Below are 19,152 nucleotides of genomic sequence, written 5' to 3' on the forward strand. Positions count from 1 at the left end.
TCTGGTTAATTTGCACCTGAGTACCTGCAGGCAGCCTTGCATAGGCCGGAGGTTACAAGAAGTTAAAGCCTATTTAATTTCCTTTTGAAGTCATCTCTGTAAGCCAACTTTGGTAACAGGAATTGGTGAGGGTTACAGGAATTTTATCTTAGCAAAGAGCAAGAAACAGCCACTAGTTACTAAACAACTTAGAACAGTGGTGAGTATGCATTTACAACAGAAAACACAAGATTTACAGTTATAATCTAAAACGTGAGTTGACTCATTACACCTGCTATCTGTACCATGTAAGCCTATATAAATATGTCATCTCACCAACAAGTGAGCCATGCTGGGCCTTCTGGACATTACTGAAACTTACATTAAAAAAAACAAGTTAGTAAGCCTGGGATGGCGGTGCATACCTATAATCCCAGCTTCCCATGAGGCAGAGGCAGAAAGATAAAAAGTTCAAGTCTAGCCTGAGTCATTTATTAATAATCCTGTCTCAAAATAAAGCTAAAGCTAGGTGTGGTGGTGCATACCTGTAAGCCCAGCACTTGGGAAACTGAGGCAGGAGGATCAGTATAAGTTTAAGGCCAGTGTGTGCTATGTAGTGAGTTGAAACCTAGCATGAGCCATGTTACAAAACCTTATCCAAAAAAAAAAAAAAATTGAGGGCCGGGGATACAGCTCAGTAGCACAGCACCTGCCTGGCAAGTGCAAGGTCCTAAGTTCGATTCCTAGTACCAAAAAAAAAAAAATTATCTGCAGTAAGACAATGTCCCATATTCAAAAATGGTTTCATCAGAATCAAAACAATTATTTTTCACTAATAAAATGAACATGATTAGTAAGAAAAATAAACAATTTATTATTAGATTACATTGTAAATGAACACCAAATGTAAATACATTTTAAATTAAAAAGTATGCAAAAATGTAAAATAAATAGACATCAATCCCCAGTATCACAAAAAAGAAAAAACACATCCAAGGGTATCTCCCACAAATCAACTGGTGGATAAAATTTTCAAATATAAAAAAAAAAAAAACAAACAAACAACTGGTGGAAATGACACCTGCCCAAGTGACCCTCAGGGTAAACTGTTTAGAGGTTAATACAGAACAACTTTCTCACTGGTAGCAAAAATTTACTGAGATTTGGAAAAATAAGGGTGTTCTATTCATCCAAAAGAAAAGCATATGGTATAGAGCACTGGATTCCTCTCTTCTGAAAACTCCATCACTCATTCATTTACCTGGGAATGCAGGGACAGCAGGCCTTCATTATTAGACAGGTGAGATCTGCCATCCCTGGGTTCCTCTGCATACACTCCAGGCCAATAAAGTGGGAGGTCCTTCACACTGCATAGTAATCTAGCCCTCAGCCATTTTTATATGCAAATAATAGAAAAACTCCCTGAAATACTTTTTAATGTCTACTAGTATCTGCAAGTACTCATAGTGAGAGTCACCCTACCCTAATCCAGTTCAAACAACAGTCAGCCTTTATCTTCTATTATCTAAACACACACAGGAGCTGATAGCTCTCCAGGGAGTCTAAATACAGAGCTGCAAGCTAAGGCTTCTGCACCCCCCACTCCTCCACCCCCTACCTACGCACCCCCCACCTCTACCCCCATCCCCGCCTTCAGCTCAGGGATTTTTTACAACAGGGAGTGTAAGGACCTAAGAAAAGACAGAGGGTTCTGCTGGAGAGTAATGGAGATTCTGCCCCTGGGCAACGTCACCCTTGTCAGAGCCTGAGCTGAATCCTTCCCCAGAGGGCCTAGGGGCTCCTCCACAGAAAGACAACTGTTAAGTTGTTCAGGGAGCCCTAAAGAACCACTTCCAGGGGAGCAAATGGTCAAGGACACAGATCCACGTATAAAGCTGAAGTAGGGAAAGAGAGTTCCAGAAAAGGAAGCTGGAGAGAAGGAGAAAATGCGGGACCCACCGGTCACGTCATAGAAGGAGACGTCCCCTTCACTATAGTCTAGGAGAACCCCCACCCTGCAGCAGTCCTGAAATTGCTTGAGAGAAAGCACAGTGTCAGGCTTTTCATAGGTGAAACACCCATTCCCCCCATCTCACAACCAGAACCCCTTACCCAGGGTCTCTTTACACCAGCCTGTCCTCGCAGCATCTCCCTACAGATCCCCACAGTCCACTCTCCGCTGTCTGCATTCGTAATCTCCTCCTCCCAGCAACATCTTCCTTCTCTGGTGCCCTCAAGGCCCAACACACTGCAGGTATTTTCCCCACCAGGCTCCTTCCCGGTGAGACTTGTCCTTTCATGAGAGATGTCAATGCTTGGGTGGGCAGATCCTGGATCCAGGGTGACAGGCCCTGAAGAGAGAATTGTCAATCATGCAAAGTCCCTCCTGCCCCCAAAACAAGGCACACAGGCAACCCTAGCCTACACCTGCCAGAGCCCCTCAGCTGCCTGAGGGAGGGTAGGTGAGCTAAGAACCTGTGACTCCAGCTCACGGCCTCCAAGGAAAAGAAACCAAATGTTGATTTGAGGGACAGACATGTCCCAAGGCCTTTGAGAAGCAGCCCCAGCCTTGACTGCCACCCACCCCAACACAAATGAAGGTGTCAAAATTTACACCACCACAGAGAACATCAAGAGATGGTCAGAAGCCATAGGGACAGCAAAAAGAGCCCCCAGACAACCATGAAATCACTCACAAGCCTGGAACTTCTCCTTCCACCAATGTGCAAGAGAAGCAGGCACTTCGTATCAGGGACTTTTCAGAGACTGCGCAACATGCTGAAGCACAGTACCGTGAGGGCAGCGGGGAAGTGTGCTGGAAAACTCACCTGTGAAGTGCATTTCTTATTTAAACGCATCCTGCTGCAACCTTTCCGTGAAGACTACCGTGAGACTTAACTCTAAATCGCAACTCTGGAGACTGCAGCAAGAGGATTGCAGGGACAGGTGACCCTGCGCAACTCAAAAAAACCAAAATAGCAAGATGCACTCTCAGAGTGAAATACTGTTTTCAAAAGAGCTGGGGACGTAGCTCAGTGAAGGTCCCGGGTTGGATCCCCAGGAGGGAAGGGGAGCTTAGCACACTGGGACTCAGGTGCCGGATACAGCCCTGACCCCGATTTCACCATCAAATTATGCTTTTGCAAGTCCAAGGCACAGTCATGCTGATTCCACGGCTTTCTTGGGATGGAACTGCAGATGTCAAATTTTTAAGGCCTCCATTTATTCACGAAGCACTGCCTTAGCTAAAAGTTCAGGTGACTAGAAGCCATGAGGGGAGGGAACTCAGCATACAGTGACAGAGGTTCTTCCCAGGTAAGCATCAATGGAGAGGGTGGGAAAGAAAGAACCTCAAAGCAGGAAACACGTTTACACAGTGAGAGGTCGGGTTCTAGTGACTTCTCTTCCCATTTTACAGGCTAGAGAAAGCAAAAACACCCTAAAAGATGTGGGTGAACCCAAATCTATGGACCCAGACATTTGCCTCCCCAGAAATTTCCCAAAGAGCTTGAAAGCTTCCAGGACAACCCCAGGATGAGAGTCCCCCAAGTATATCCACATCCTGAGCAGCAAAAAGTATGAAAATGCTCAATACATGGGAAGAGGACTTTTAAAATATGATTGAAAATGAGGTTCTTGAGGTGAGGAAATGATCCTGCACTGTCCAGATGAGCCCAAACTAACTGTATGAAACTCTAACAGCAGAGACTTTTCTTGGTTGTGGCTAAAGAATGGTTTATCATGGAGTCAGGGTGAGTCATGCTGCCCGACTGGTTTGGAAGATGGAAGAATAGACCACAAATGATGGAATGCTCTAGAAGCAGGAAAAGACAAGACCCTCCAAAGAGGGATGCAGCCTTAACTATACAATGCATTCAAGACCAGCCTGACAGCCACAGTGAGTCCCTGTCTCAAAAACAAAAACAAAACACAGAGGAGCAGAAGGGAAATGAAAAAACCGGGAGAGCTGGGCCAACAGGGGAGAGTTCAGGGTGAAAAGCATGCAGAACCAGGGACCTCTGTCAAATCCTGAGTTCTGAGTCAGATTGGAATTCCGAAACCTCCTAGGACCAGCTACTCTGGCTCCACAGTCATCGCCCTGCCCTTAGAGCCTGTCCTCGCAAACAAAGTCCTCATTAGTGGTTGAGCAAGAGTTTCAGAAGGTGTTGCTAACCCTAGCATGGATCTATAGCACAGGAAGGGGCCACATGGAGACAAATCTAGAGTCCCAACTAGCAGTCCGTGTGGTCTTCACTTGGAGGCTGCAGTAGTGACCCACAGAACACGCGTCCCAGCTTGGGGTGAAGGCACTGACAGGAGTGAGGCACAACAGAGGCTGCAGGAGCCAAACCAGCGGCAACCACGGGCTCACTTACCTGCACAGAGTGGCGCCTTCCTCCAGGCTGGAAGAGAACACATCCTGGTTACTCGTCAGCCACAACCAGCCCACTGGGCAGGCACCTCCCGGCCTCGATCTGGCCCGCATTGTACAGGTGATAGCAACCCCAGGAGGAGAGATGCTCTCTCCACCTTGTGGGACAAAGCAGGGCATCCTGGGAGATTCCATGGCACCTATGAAAAAGCTGCTTACAGCCTGAAGCCTGCCACTGTCCCTTAGCTAGGTAACTTTGGGCTGTGAACATCTCTATCTGCCTCAAAAACAGAATCCAAAATTCATATTGTATCTGTATTGCTTTGCCAGTAAGAATTGTAACTGTATTGTGTGTGACAATATTCTAGGGAATAAAATATATTATTCCATAATTGTCAAAAAGCATTATGAACCCAGCTTTTCTTTGGCAAAGATAGCCTTGAGGAACTACTAAAAGTAAGGAATGGTTAAATGACAGCAGTGGGAGGAGGGTTCTCGAGGAGACCCCCAACCTTTCCCAGGTAAAATATTTCTAGGGCTAAGAATCCTTATTGGAGATAGCACTCAGTTCATTTTTTTGTTTTGTTTTTGTTTGTTGGAGCCAGGAACTGAACTCAGGACCTTGCGCCTGCCGGGAGGAGCCACGCCGCTCGGCTGTCTCCCCAACCCCAGGAGCTCACGCATCGCACTCCCACCTTCACTTAGCAACCCAGCCCTCTCCTGTCACATTTCCTGGGACCCCTAAGAGCCTCAGAGAACAAGCACCCTGCTTGGTGATGGGGGAGGAAACAGGGGTCGCAATCCTGAGTGTAACGACCCCCTTCGTTTATATTAATCAAATAATGACATCTCAATATGGGCCTTTGGTGCAGAACAAGGGCTACACATGCCAAAGGCTATAAAGCCAATAATATGGAGCACAGGCTGGGGGCAAAATAACAACCAGAATGTAGGACACACTCCGGGATGGTCACGGAAACCAGCCCTCAAGCTCCAGGCAGGAAAGAGCACCCAGATGGGAAGAGCCACGAAGCAGGGCTCTGCCTCACGCGCTTCCACCTCGGCCCTCAGGGAACAGCATCTACAGAGCTGTGCTGGACAGGAACAGGGAGCAGGGCCACCTGGCATAGGGGCCTGCGGAGCCGAGGGGCCTTGGGAGAGTCACTTACCTGCCAGGTAAGCCGCCTTCCTCTGATCTGAAAAGCAGCATATAACGAGTGGACAGGTAAGAAACACAATATCTGCCATTAAGGGACCTACAGAGTTCAGGAGGGAAAGCAGGATTTACTCAGTTCTGCCTGAAGTTCATCTGAAAGGGTGAAAAAGACATGAACTCCCACTACTATGGGAAGGAAGACTGTAGCTGAAAAACCCACACACAAAAAACCACTTTGTCTCCTAAAAGTTTTAACAGCAGCCCCACACAAGCCCCCACACTTCCAGCCCTCCTCTCCACACCTCCTTGGCCACCCTCCCTGGACTGAGGCCCCTGGGGAACTGGATCCACCCACCCTGGCCCTTTTGCCTTGTCCCTTTCAGACCCAACTCTGATCTTGCCCAACCTGTCTTACCCTTCGCCTTCTGCGCCTGCTCTCTTAGCTTCCTATCCTCCTCCTTTGCCAGCCTCAGATTCTTCTTTTTGTGCTGTGTCTCCAGCTTTGCAGAATGTTCTCTATAGAGAAAAGAGCCAGCCCCAAAGAGTAGAAGGCCCATCGCGGTCGGGCTCACAAAAAAGCTGGCTTCCAGGGAGAGGCCTGTGGGAAGAAGGGCTCTGTAGCCCACGCCGAGGCCCAGTCAGGAGCACAGCCCAGGCCAGCCAGCCCAGCACGCGTGGGTGTCACAGCCCCATCTGCTGGGGGTGGGGGCAGCACTGACCTGGAATAAAAACAGCCATGGCCTTCTTCTGGTCCAGGACGGGTTGAGGTAGAGCAGGTCACATTCCCCACAGAGCGGTCTGTCACCACCAGAGTGGCCTCCACACTGCAGAGTTCACCAGCATCTTGCCTGTGGGCCTCAAAGAATGCCAGGATCTTCTTTCACTGTCGTCTCTCCACTGAACCTGGGGTTCGGGGAACCACCCAGAGGCCCTGCACACCACACGGACTCCACCCTCTTCCGGGCCCTCGATGTATACTTCAGGGGCAGAGCCCACCCCTGCAAACATGAAGCTGTGGGTACCCCGGAGACTACCATGGGCCCCGGGAGCCCAGAGTGTCCAACGTGGTACACAACTTCGGGGAAGGCCTCTACATTCCAGCGTTTGGGGTTCTATTGGAAGGGTACCCCAGCAGGGGTCAGGGTAGAGGCAGGGCCACAGAGAGGATAGGGAAGGAGCATGGGGGCCACTGAAGGGACACAGAGGACGGGGCCTCTTCACCACAACCACAAGTCCCTCAGGAAGCAGCAGGAATTTGGTCCCAGGGCTCTGTCCATGACCTTTCTGGCTTTTCACCTCCCACATTCCTCTGGGACGTCTGCCTCCATGCTGACTTTGTAAAACTCTTCCAGAATTATATTCAGTGACACTTTCTCCCCAGTTCTGTTCCCATATAAATCCATGTCCCCATAATTATCTCTACCAAGTTTCCCCATATACACTTTAAACTCCAAATTCTAGAACGAATTTGATTAATTTTGCCCTATCTATGATAAACTTAGTATTAAAAAATCCCAAATTCTTCATTATTTTTGACATCCAACTCCCTCTTCCACACGCTTCTCATTGCCTTTATAGTCTGCCTTATGCCTCAATCATGTGACTTACTTGGCCAATGAGACTTCAGCTAATGTGACTCCTACAGAGACTTGGGCAGCTCTTGGATCCACCCACGGCCATTGCTGTAGCCACGAAAAGCCGGGCTGCCCACTGTGGGACGACCACGGGATAACACCTGGTCGGCACAGGGCTCCCGCTAAGGCCAGCCGCCAGCCAAACGCCAGAAATGCGCACAGACCCAGCCAGGCGCCACGTGGCCACCTTTTCAGGTGACTATGGGCACAAATAAACAGTAAAAACAGAAGGTTTAATTCTCTGCATTCAGAATTAAAAATGAGAGAAGATTCCTGTCCTTTCCTTATAGCACTGACCGTTGGCAAACTTACAACTATGAGTACACTCCTTTTTTTTTTTTAATATAGAATGCTTTATGAATTTGTGTGTCATCCTTGCACAGGGGCCAGGCTAATTTTCCCTGTATCATTCCAATTTCAGTACACATGCTGCCAAAACAAGCACTCAATTCCTGCTAATCTCCCTGAAGCGTTTATATTAACTTGGAAAATCGGAGCCATATTTCATCCAAAGCGTGACCCCAAAACATCGTCCTCAAAGGCCTGGAAGCCATCACTCAGAAATGTAAAGCACCAACGGGGATGACAATCCTATGTCCCCTTTCAGCGGGAGGATGGTCGAAAAACTACTTCCTGTCACAAAGATATGACAATTTTGTTCTAAGCCGTTATGGCCCACTAGATAACTCAGATGGTCACCTCAGTTACCAAGCAAATGCAGGACGACTTATGAGTGACAAACTGCACTTCAAATTCTCTGATTACAGATTACTGTTCATCATAAAAACCTGTAAGAAATAGGTGATATATGCTTGGCTGCAAAAAAAAGTGAGATTTTTTTTCTGGTTTACTGTGCAATCCCTCAGGAGACCGCCTGTAACACATACCACATTCTGGTTTGGTCCTCACTCAATTAATAGAAGTATCTCTTTCTGAAGAGGATTTGGAGGGTGGGAAAAGATTTTTGTTTTTAAATTTATTTCTTTTTTTTCTTTTCTTTTTCTTTTTTTTTTTTTTTTTTTTTTTTTTTGGTAGAACCAGGGATTGAACTCAGGCCTTGCACTTGCCAGGGAAGTGTTTATTCCACTGAGCCATCTCCCCGGCCCCTAAATTTATTTCTTTAAGATAAAAATCACTGGGGCTGGCAAGATGGCTCAGTGGTCTAAAGCACCTACTTGGAACAAGCTCAGCAAAGCACAGGGACCGCGGTTCAATCCCCCAGCACCACATGCCAGCCAGCCCCGCCCCCTGGTGGGCTGAGCTGGCCACACACACACACTAACTAAATGTAAAATAAATAAATAAATATCTAAAAAAAATTTTTTTTAAAAAAGATAAAAATCACTGCTGGGGAGATAGCTCAGTAGTCTAAGTGCCTGGCTGGCAAACACAAGGACCCAAGTTTGATCCCTGGTACCACATGCCATGCTGACCAAAAACCCTGGGTGCTCTGTGAGGGCCACCAAAAGCAGGCGTGGCGGTGCACACCTATAATCCCAGCACTGGGGAGGCTGCCACAGGAGGATCACTACATGTCCGAGCAGTGTAGCGAGACCCTGTGCCAAATAAGTAAACTAAAAATATAAAAAAGAAAAACCAAGGATAGACTAAATGGCGAGAGATTAGCCAAATCTGGCCAGACCCCTTGGACTCCCCTAGCACCTGAGTTAATTCGGTAGTTACTGCCACAGGCCAGTGTTACCATTTAGATCCAAAATGCTCTCACAAGCCTCATGTATGCAGAGGTGAGGCGTTCTGAAGGCGGCTGTACCGTGGGGCACAGAACCCACCAGTGAGCTAATCCACTGGTGAGTTCAGAGCAGGGTGTGCTGGTCAGAGGGGGGGCCTGGACAGAACTGGTGGGTCACTGCGACAAGCGGTGACGGGCGTGTTCTTGTCCCCAGCTTCTCACTTCCTCTCTTTCCTGGTCGCAGGGTTCGACCGCATTCCCCTGCAGAGACCTGCACACTGCGGCTTCCACCTTGTAGTCGGCCAACCAAGGTCTAAAGGATCTAAAACCGCGAACCAAAACAAATCTCTACTCCTTGAACGTCAGTGTGTCAGGTATTTTGTCCTAGCGACAAGAAAGTGGCTAATATAGCCAAATAGACATACTGGCTACTTGTTACACAGCCTTGTTGCAGCAGGAGAAAACGGACCACGTGATCACTATTCCTATTACTAAAGAAAAAAACAGCCAAAATTAAACCCCAGGAGTCTCTGTATTTCCCATTTCCTCCTCCAAATGCTGCCTGAAATCTACCAGTTAAGTCTGAGGTAGAATAGAAGAAATAACTATGAATAGAAAGGCGATAACAAAAATAGTAATATTAAAACTATACTGCTTAAGAAAAAGGGAAGCTTCAGGACACAAAAGTTATGCAAGCTTTTTTCTCCTTCAGGAAACCGCTCTAAGGGCCTTCAACACAACCAACCCTCAATCCTGGATCCAGGCCGTGCCTTTCACCTCTAAACCGCTCTCCATCCTACAACCCCACCCCAGGGAAGCCTGGGGGTCTCTTTGTGCTTCTCCTTACCCTTCCTGAAAGTGCTTTCTCCGCAGTGGAAGGCAGCAAACCTGCACGCTGCTCATGGTGGCTGAGGTGACTCAAGGTTCCCTGTTTCTACTTCGGGGACGTCCTCGGACCGTGTCCAGTGACAGTCTACCTCAAGCCCCGTGTCTAAGCCCTCCTCGCCCACCCCACCGCCCTGGCCGGGGGAAGGCCGTCCTCCTGTCCACCTCCTCAGTGCCGTCAGGGGCTCCTCCTGGTTCAGCTTCCGTTCACCATCACCATAGCTGCCCACGTGCGCATCCTCCCCAGTGCTGTATTCAGAACTTCCTCAGCTCAGCGTCCAAACCCCAAAACCCTTTGCTGACCAAGGGTCCATCTCCTCTCCAACTTCCTTCTCAGTGCTTCTCCTTGGACTGCACCAGCCGGATCCCTCAGGCCCACACTCAGCCCCAAGGACTCCTTGGGTAGCAGTCATTGGTCACCATTAGCGCATCACAGGGCCCCTTGCCTTCACCTCACGGCGCACTGAGCTCCGGGGCTCTTGCAGTCTTATCTGCTGATCTGCTGCGCCGCTGCCTCCAGCGTCTACTCCTAACAGCCTGTCCTGACGTAGGTGGGCAGTGTTGATCCAAGAGCTGCTCTTTCTTCCAGTGTCGTCGCCTTCCCACCAACCATGATGGCTTCGTACACAGAGTACAGCAGTCATGCTCCTGTCTCAGTACTGAGTCACAGTACTTCCTCTGCAGGAAAGTCAGCTTCACAGATAGCCACGTGGCCGAATACTTAATTCCTTTCAACCTTGCTCAGATTGTCCATGAAACCCTGCCTGAGCTCCTGTGTGCCGTGCTACATGGTACCCAGCCCACATCTTTCTGCTTGGTCTATTGTTTTAAAACCTTGTCACCTTCTAACATCTTCTACTGATTCACTTATTATGATTTTTCTAGCCCTTACTCTGGAATATAAAATTTATAGAGTTGCCATCTTTGTTTCCCTGATCTGGTGCCCAGAACACGGCCCGACACATCTGAGGAGTCTGTGTACCGTGTTTCTGTCACATAAATGAACAAGTGCATGAAGCACCTACTCACCATTTACAAAATGCCAGTCTAAACCAAAGAAGCCCTGACAGTCTTCTCATCTCCATTCTCCCAAGGGCTGCATGACACATTCTCCCAAGGGCTGTACAACACATTGTACAACCCACCTGCGACCTTCAGTTCCAAGTTGGCCTCTTCAAAGAAGCTTCCCATCTTGAAGAAGCAATTGTACATCCCGTTGCCAGAAACCCGGACCTTGTGGATGTTCAAGGCAGCCTCCCCGCGGGCAGGGAAGTCGGTCACCAAGGAGGTCCGCCCTGCATACGCGGCCATCTGTTCTTCCTTCTGCTCCCTCTTGTTCCGATAGATGATCACAGAATCTGCGAATGTGGCAGGCACGGAACCGCCTCAGCTCCATGTTCTCCGCGTTCATGGCTGGCATCACGGAGCAGGACAGTACGGTGTCACCACCCAGCTCCGCCACAGTGGGTTCTGAGGGAGCACGCACCTGGAACTCCTCTGTGGACACAGATGAAGGAGTGAGGAAGCCAGAGAGACAGAGGCCGAAAGTCGAAGGACGCGCACAGCACCAGGGAGGAAGTCCAAACCACCTCGGCAGAGGCGGGATGCGCTGGCCCTGAGGCCTCACGGCTTAGCTGTGATGCCTCTCCTCGCGGTATCGTCCCCTTGCCATCACGACGTGGCCCACCAGTGATGCTGAAGGAGCTCCTTCCTCAGCCCATGCTCCTGACCCAAGTTCTTCCGTAAATAACTCTAACTCGGCGGTTCCAAAGCTCAGCCTGCCCCTCACGAAGACGTCTTGTGGAGAACAACTGTCGGTCCCGTGCCCAAGGCTTTTGGGCCTGGGGTCGGCCCAGAAGTGCTTATTTCTTTATTTTACAACTTAAGTGCTGGTGCAGGGACCACACTCGGAGAACCCCACCTCTAACCCAGCCTGTGTCAGGACAAACCCGAACACTGGCACAGAGCGCTCCGCGGCCTGGATCAAGAGGCACCCGTGATAACTTAGCCGTGCCCGAGAAATCCCCCCCTACAACCCTGAACTGAGGGTGTTGGTTCTTACTTTCCCCTCCTCTGACGTATGTGCGCACGTCCAACCACAGAGTCAGACGCCACATGTGGGAAACGCCTGCCCTCATTACAGGATCCCCTGTCGCCACACATTCAAGAAGGCTGAGCCTGCCTCTGCCTGCCCCTCCCCCGCAATGTCCTTGGCGCTCCAGGCCCGATGGCCGAGCAGCAAGGGGCCTCCAAATTGCAGCCACTGCTCGCCTCCTGTGCCGCTTGACCTCCAGCCAAGCACCCTCCTCTCTGCCCTGGACCAAACAGTAGACTAGGACCTTCACTGCCCTGGACCAAACAGTAACTAGGACCTTCGCTGTCCTCTCTCACCCCCACATCTGTCATTCTTTTAACAAATAAACTAAACCTCTCCCTATTAAGCCTCTCCCTACTCTGCTCCAAGCCCTCCCACGGCGCCTCAATTCCCAAGAAGCCCTCAGCCCAGCAGAGCCAACCCTTCTTCTCCCCAGGACTCTTTGGCAGCCCCTGCTTGTCTCCCCCGGCCAGCTCTGCCCAGCCAACGCTTGCCTGGGCTTTGCCCCAGGCACATGGGCAGGAAGTGGCGCTGCCTGCAGGGACTGTCCTTCTCTGCGGTCCTCCAGGCCTGGCTCTCCCCTCAGGGCTGGGCTCCCTTCTACACTGAGCCTCACAAAGCACTGCTGGGGCTCACGCTTGGCTCACGCTCCCTCACTACACACACCTGTCCGCTCGCCTTACCTGACACACTCATCTCCCATGACCCTGTTCTTTGTATTTACTTTTCACTATCTCCCAGGAAGTAGGTTTTATAAATAATGGACAGTCTCTTGAGCTTGCTTATCTAACAAATATTTATTTGGCACCTTATACATTGACAACATTCCATTAATATCTGGGGAACAGGATGAATGAGTGAATGAATGAATGAATGTTTTCAAACCAACAAGCAAAGAAATAAAAATAAGGGGAAAAATAATCATAATTTATTGATGTTTGCATCATAAGGAAAGAAAAACTGATGTTTAGACAACTATTAAGATCCTATATTCTTCAAAGTTTCTGGACTCTTATTTTATGTTTAAGCACAGTATGTCTTAATTTTTAATTAAAGTTAATGACAGGGGAAACCAGGATTCTCTGAGAGTCAGAGGTTCCACCAAGCTCAACCAATCCTGACCAAGAGTGTGGCCACCCTCACAGGAGAGAGATGGGGATGCGCTCACCTGTGGATGCCCAGGCAGGGAGCTGGACAAGGAGAAGCAGGGACAGGAGGTGGCAGAGCAAGCAGCAGCTGCAGGAATCCTCCATGGTTCAGTCAGGCCTTGGGAGAGACACAGTGCGGCAGGCCCAGACCAACAGGAAGGCAGAGGCAGGAGCCACACACAGCGCTGGTGCCTCAGGGGAAAGAGCAGATCTCGGGCTGAAGTCGGTTCCCTGCGAGAGCAAAGCATTTCCTTTTGGCTCAGGATTCTAACAAGCTGGTGCACCCACTACAGTCCTGACAGCAATAGGTAGCTGAACCTGGCTGCTCTTACCCCTCCACGGAAGACAGTGTGCTGGGACCATCTGGATGGCCAACAAAGGAAGTGGTCCTTCCATTCTCACCCCCTGGCAACCCCAGGGCAGCCCCAGTCAGCCCAGGAAGCCAGGCCCTTCCTTCCTCCACGCCTGGATCCCTGCAGCAGAACCCAGCCCTCCACCTGTGCTTTGGCACACACTCCATCTCAGGATGGGGCTCAATGCAGGCCTCCCAAGAACAGAGAGGCGAGTTACCTCCTGCGGGAATGTTGTCGGTCACTCCCTGATTGTGACCAGGTATACCTGGGAAGCATCAGTTAGCGTCCAAGTGCCCACTGCAGATGCCCAGCTCCCTGACCTGTTTCTCATGTGGTCTTCTGTACCTAACCCTGAATCCCAGTTCCTTCATGTTAGGGGGCCCAGGACATGGCCCCGCACTTGCAAACACACGGAGAAGATAGAGGGAAGATCCCCAAACCACCTACCATGGCAGGAGGAGAAGCCCGCCTGTAGTCCTGAGAAAGAGAAACACTAGAGACTGACACAGGGCTCGGCCTCTCAATATGACCTTCTCAACCCAGGTTTACTCATCTGCACGAGTCCCACAGCACCCCTTTCTCCCTGACAAACTGCAATGAGGATGACATGAATTGATATTTGTAGTCACTACATGTAGTTAGCTCTAAATATCATTAAAACAAATGGAAAAGGTTTGGCCCTCACTAAGGTTGTCCCATATGTGCATAGAACAAGGCTGTTCAAGCCCCCTGCTCTCTCTGTCTGCGGTCCCACAACATTCTCAGTCTCTTCCTCCTCCTCTTCCTCTTCCTTCTCCTCCTCCTCCTCCTCTTCCTCCTACTCCTCCTGCTCCTCCTCCTGCTCCTCCTTTTTCTCCCTCTAGTCCTCTTCCTTCAACTCTTCCTTCATCTCTTCCTCTTCTACCTCCTCCTCCTGCTCCTCCCCTTCCTCTTCCTCCTCCTCCTGCTCCTCCTCCTCCTGCTCCTCCTCCTCTCCCTCTCTTCCTCCTCTTCCTTCAACTCTTCCTTCTTCTCTTCCTCTTCTACCTCCTCCTGCCAGCTGCTTCCTGGTTTCCTCCTCGTGGCCCACCAGGGTTTCCGAAGCCACCTTACTTGTTTCTTTGTTCCCAGCTTTGTACAGATTTGACTTCTGCATCTCCAAATGCAGCAGCTAGCACTGTTCAGAGCTTCATGAACCCTAACCGACCCCAAACTGACCCTCGGAGTGGGCACCTGCTCCAAGCTGCTCTCAGAGCTCCATCCCCTGTTTCTGGCTCCAATACTGGGGACCCAGGTGGCTCCCAGGAAAGCAGAAAGGAGGCAGAGCCTGGCTCGAGTTGCAGCAGCTGCTGCGGAGACTCTGACAGTGGTGTCCCCAGAGAGCCCTCCCAGCGCACAGAGCAGTCCCTCTGGCTCCTCACCCCATCTGAAGTGAAAGCATACGGCGCAGCCTGGGCAGCGTGCCCTGCCCTCTGGGCATCGCTCCCCCTATCAGGAAGGAAGGCACACAATCAGAGCGGTGAAAGCAGGCATCCAAAGTTCCCCTTACCACCGAAGGACGGGCCCACTTAGAAGTGAACTTCCCCCAGCCCCTAGCGCCACCACCACTTTCTAACCAGAAGGAAGACTTCTCAAGATACGCAGATGTTAGGGAACGTTTATGAAAAGACGAAGAAAATTTTATTTAAGCTCCTGTAAGTTTCTGGTACTGAACTACATAAACTCTGCATATGCCATTTTGCTATAACGACTGCAAGCAGAGATAAAGTCATGAGCCCTGAAATGTCACACCTGAAAACATGAATCCCGCCACTCCCTTTGTGAGGGAGGCTCTCACTCTGCCAGGAGACAGCGGGTCCAAAGCCCCAGCCCCCAGCTCCAGACAAATGAAAGTGGGCAAAAGCCTGAGAGGGACCTTGGACTCGGGTGCCTCAGTAGTGAGACAGTCAGAAGGCTTATCTCGCCCTGACCTCCCTCCCTTTGCCTTCCATACTGGAGGAGGAGCCAGGAGCCAGTGGCAAAGCACGGTCAGATTTTCTGCAAGAACACCCCCGGGACACTTGAACAGTACTGCAGGGGACGTTAATGGTGCCACTAGGCTTTTGCGGAACCGGGGATTGAACTCAGGTCCTTGCACTTGCCAGGGAAGTGCTTATTCCACTGAGCCATCTCCCCGGCCCCATGATTCTTCATTCTTAACCCATAAACAATGCCAATGCCAATGGAGTTAATATTTTGCTTTCCTTTATAATAGACATGCAGGGGCCGGGGAGATGGCTCAGTAGAACAAGCGCTTGCCTGGCAAGTGCAAGGGCCTGAGTTCAATGCCAGGTTCTACAAAAAAAAAAAAAAAAAAGACATGTAATGCTTATCTCTTTCAAGTAATTTCTAAGTAAATTCAGATAAATTCCTAAACCATAAAATAATAGTTATTATAAATTGATGAATGTACTGGGGTGCTCAAATGTGACAGTTGAGCTGAAGTGGTCAATCCTTTTCTTAAATGTACAGTCCTCTGAATGTGAATTTATCTGGACATTATTAAGAGAAGGAGCTCACTGTGTTGTCTTCTACTATAGCAAAAATTTTAAGTAATTGCTTTCTGACTGCTTGTTTCTGAAGGAAAAATTGAAAAAGACAAAAAATTGCAAAGACTGCATCTTTAGAACATTCCCTCCGATCTTCATCCCTCATGGACCTGGCTGGGGTTGCGTTCTGACCCTGTAGACGTCGAGAATGGCCCCAGTGGCACAGAAGCACCGAACCTTCCTCCGGACTGCCCATCTGCCCCTCTGGGGGTGGAGGGCTCCCAGTCCAGGCTGTCACCTCCAAAACTGAAGTGCACAACCGAAGGTGGCTGAGGGACTGTCCGCCCCTCTCACGCTCTCACCCAGAATCCCCAGAAGTGGGCTGCAGGGCCCTTGGAGCTCAAGCCACCTCCCCACCACCCGCCTGCTTCCTACTCTGAGACTCCAGGGCAGGCGAAGAAGCAGCACTCCCACCTAAGCCCTCCAGTATATTTGACTTATGATAAAAATATTTGTTGAGGGGCTGCGGAGAGAGTTCAGTGGTCGGAGCACCTGCCTGGCAAGCGCAAGGACCCAGGTTTGATCCCCAGTACCACACACCCTGCCAGCCCCAAAATCCTGCATGTGCAGTGCCAGCCACTGACACTGGGCATAGCGGCGCACTCCTGTAATCCCAGTGCTGGGAGGCCGAGACAGCAGGATCACTATGAGTCTGAACTGTGTAGAGAGACCCTGTACCAAAGAAAGAAGAGAATATATTCATTTAATTATTTTTAAATCTATAATAATAAAAGTCACATCACCATTAGTCACCTTCAATATACTCCCTTCACTTCAAACACACTTATCCCATTGTTCTTGACATTTTCTGAAGCCATTCTGGAAGACCTCTTTCAGGAGTGTTTTCACAAGGTCTGATAAAAACTTCAATAAATGTTCTTGTCAGGTGGCATCCAACAGGTAAGCACGATCTTCCAACATCTCCGTGTGCCTTCACGCACCTTCTTCCCTGGGTCTGGCACAGTACGACTGCTGGTTCTACCCCAAAGTCACAAGGACCAGGAGAGGTAAATGGTGTGAATCATTTCAGGACACGGAGGCATCCGCCACCGACTCAGAAAGTGGCGAGATGGAAAGATAAACGCGACTGAAGTGAGAAGGAGTTTCAGAGTTCTGGAAATCAGAAGGCAGCACAAATGGCGGCAAGTACTTGTTTACAGAAGTAGTAGCTGAAAGCTCCCCAAATACGGGGAAAGAATCCAACGCACAGATCAGTGAGGTGTAAAATCCGGAATAGCCACGATCAGAAGTGAACCTCCAGGTGACGCCTCGTGGTCCAAATCCCAGATGTCAACAGAAGAACAGACTCCTAAAAACCCCAGGCCTCTGCTTTGGGGACTACCCAGGCTTCCTCCCTCTTTTCTCTTTATCCAAGTTAGATCCCTTCCTTGTTTCTTCTAACAAAATGCTACAAATTTAAAAATATATGCCCGATGGCCTGCGCAGAATGAAAGAACAACCAAACCAATAAGGCCTAACTCCTGTAACTGTGACTCACTCTCGGGATTCTTTGAACATTTTTTTCCTTCAGAGGGTTTCCTTCGCAGCTGCTGCCTTAAACAAAGTACCACCGTTTTTCCTGTCTTGGCAAACGCAAGAGATGTTATTTCTCCAGCAGCACCACCCTGCCTTAGTAGCACCACCAAGAGGCTCACGCTGCCTAAGGGAGCCCTGAGGCACTGTTTCCCGAGTGGCTCTAACTGCTTCAACTGAGTGAGCCAACAGCGGCCAAGTCAATCCTGGGGTGGGAGGTGATAGGAGATTTTCAGGTGAACGGCACAGCAGAGAAACAGGCAGAGGGAAGAGGGGAAACGGGCTTTATTTTCTTAGAGGACACAGGAGAGAATGTGGGGAAGGATGAGGAATTTTCTCTTTCCTAGACAAAGGGAGGCTGAGGCTTTTATGGCCTTTTTCCAGGGGTGGAGTTTGGAGGGGATGTTTAGATATACCTGAGGGAGCTGACTGGGGCCTTCCCTGAGGTGGTGGGAAGGGTGAAAGGAAAGTATGTCCCGGGCTAAGCTGGAACAGAAGGCGGAGGTGGTCCTGGGAGCATGCACCTTTGTTTTAAGGGCTTCGGCCATATCAGACGACCACAATGATTTTAGCAATTCACACTAAGGCCCAAACCTGTCAGGAGGTCCACCCTGTTTTCAGGGGAGTTTCTAAGGACTAGGTAGAAGAGATCACGTGGTTCAATACCTCTCTCCCTAAAGAGCTAATGTGTTGTATGTTACGGGTCGGTGCCAAAAGAAACGATGAGGAGACCTGATGGATGTAGCTTCAGAGGTCCCACTGAGATTAGTCTCTCTCCAAGTGAGCCCAGAGCCTCAGCAGCACCTCACATTTATTGAGGGGTGCAGGCAGACTAAAGAATGTGCATAATTACTTAAGTGAACACAAACTACTATCTCTATCAACTTCCACCATTTGCCTAACACTAGGTCCACACAAAGGTTAGCTGATAACATCCCAAGCGAGGGACCAAAGGACAGGGCGCCTGCAGGAAAAGCTGCTATCTGCAGCCTTGAATCCCAGCTTTCTGGGATTTACAAGTGAGCGACAGCAGCTCTCTCTGGGCTCTGTTATTGCTCCCTGCTCTCTTGGGACATTGGGCTTTTGTCTCCTATCTATACTTCTTTTTATCATATCTATATTTCTGTACTAATGGACCCCAGCGTGGAGGCAAGAAGCCCTCAGTGGGGCTTTCTTTTGCTTCTATGAAAAATGCCAGTGCTGTGCACAAAGGATGTCTGTCTAGTTAATTCTAAAGTCTCACAGGGAACGACGCTTTGTGGATTCAAATCAGGCCTCGTCCTCCTGCGTGGGGTGCCATCTTAGGGCCTGAGACCTAGAAGATCCACTAAGAGACTCAAAATGAAATTTCGGCAGAGCATTCCAGCACCATTCTACACGCAGAGAGAGACAGCTGTCTAGCGAACACTTGCGTCCCACAAGGCATGCTTTGTGCACTCCCTGGATCACCTCCTTCTGCATGAGACCTCACCCGAAGGTCCAGAGACCAAGTCGTCTCTCTGCATAGGTCCCAAGACGAGCCAAGGTAAACCTCGTGAACAGCGCTGCCCAGATTCCACTGACCTTGTGCTAGGCCGTATCCTTGGCCGGTGGGAAGCGTTTGACCCCGCCATTAAAGGCAATAGCTCAGCTACTGTTGGAATATAACCTGGGCTCAATATGAACTAGGCAATGATGAGAGATGCACCAGGGATGACGGTTTCAATTTTATGAGACCATTTTTTCAGTTAAATTGTTTCT

At 49.7% G+C, this 19,152-nt stretch overlaps 1 non-coding gene and 1 pseudogene across 1 annotated transcript; both read right to left on the bottom strand.

Moving 5' to 3' along the window:
• Positions 1-1,648: 1,648 nt before the first annotated feature.
• Positions 1,649-13,132, bottom strand: LOC101566073 (annotated as a pseudogene).
• LOC111818726 lies at positions 7,480-7,586 on the bottom strand. Its single transcript, XR_002822642.1, has one exon. It is a non-coding gene; the product is annotated as a U6 spliceosomal RNA (small nuclear RNA).
• Positions 13,133-19,152: the final 6,020 nt, after the last annotated feature.

This window comes from Octodon degus, unplaced genomic scaffold (assembly GCF_000260255.1).
Source record: "Octodon degus isolate 3935 unplaced genomic scaffold, OctDeg1.0 scaffold00005, whole genome shotgun sequence".
Classification (NCBI taxonomy): Eukaryota; Metazoa; Chordata; class Mammalia; order Rodentia; family Octodontidae; genus Octodon; species Octodon degus.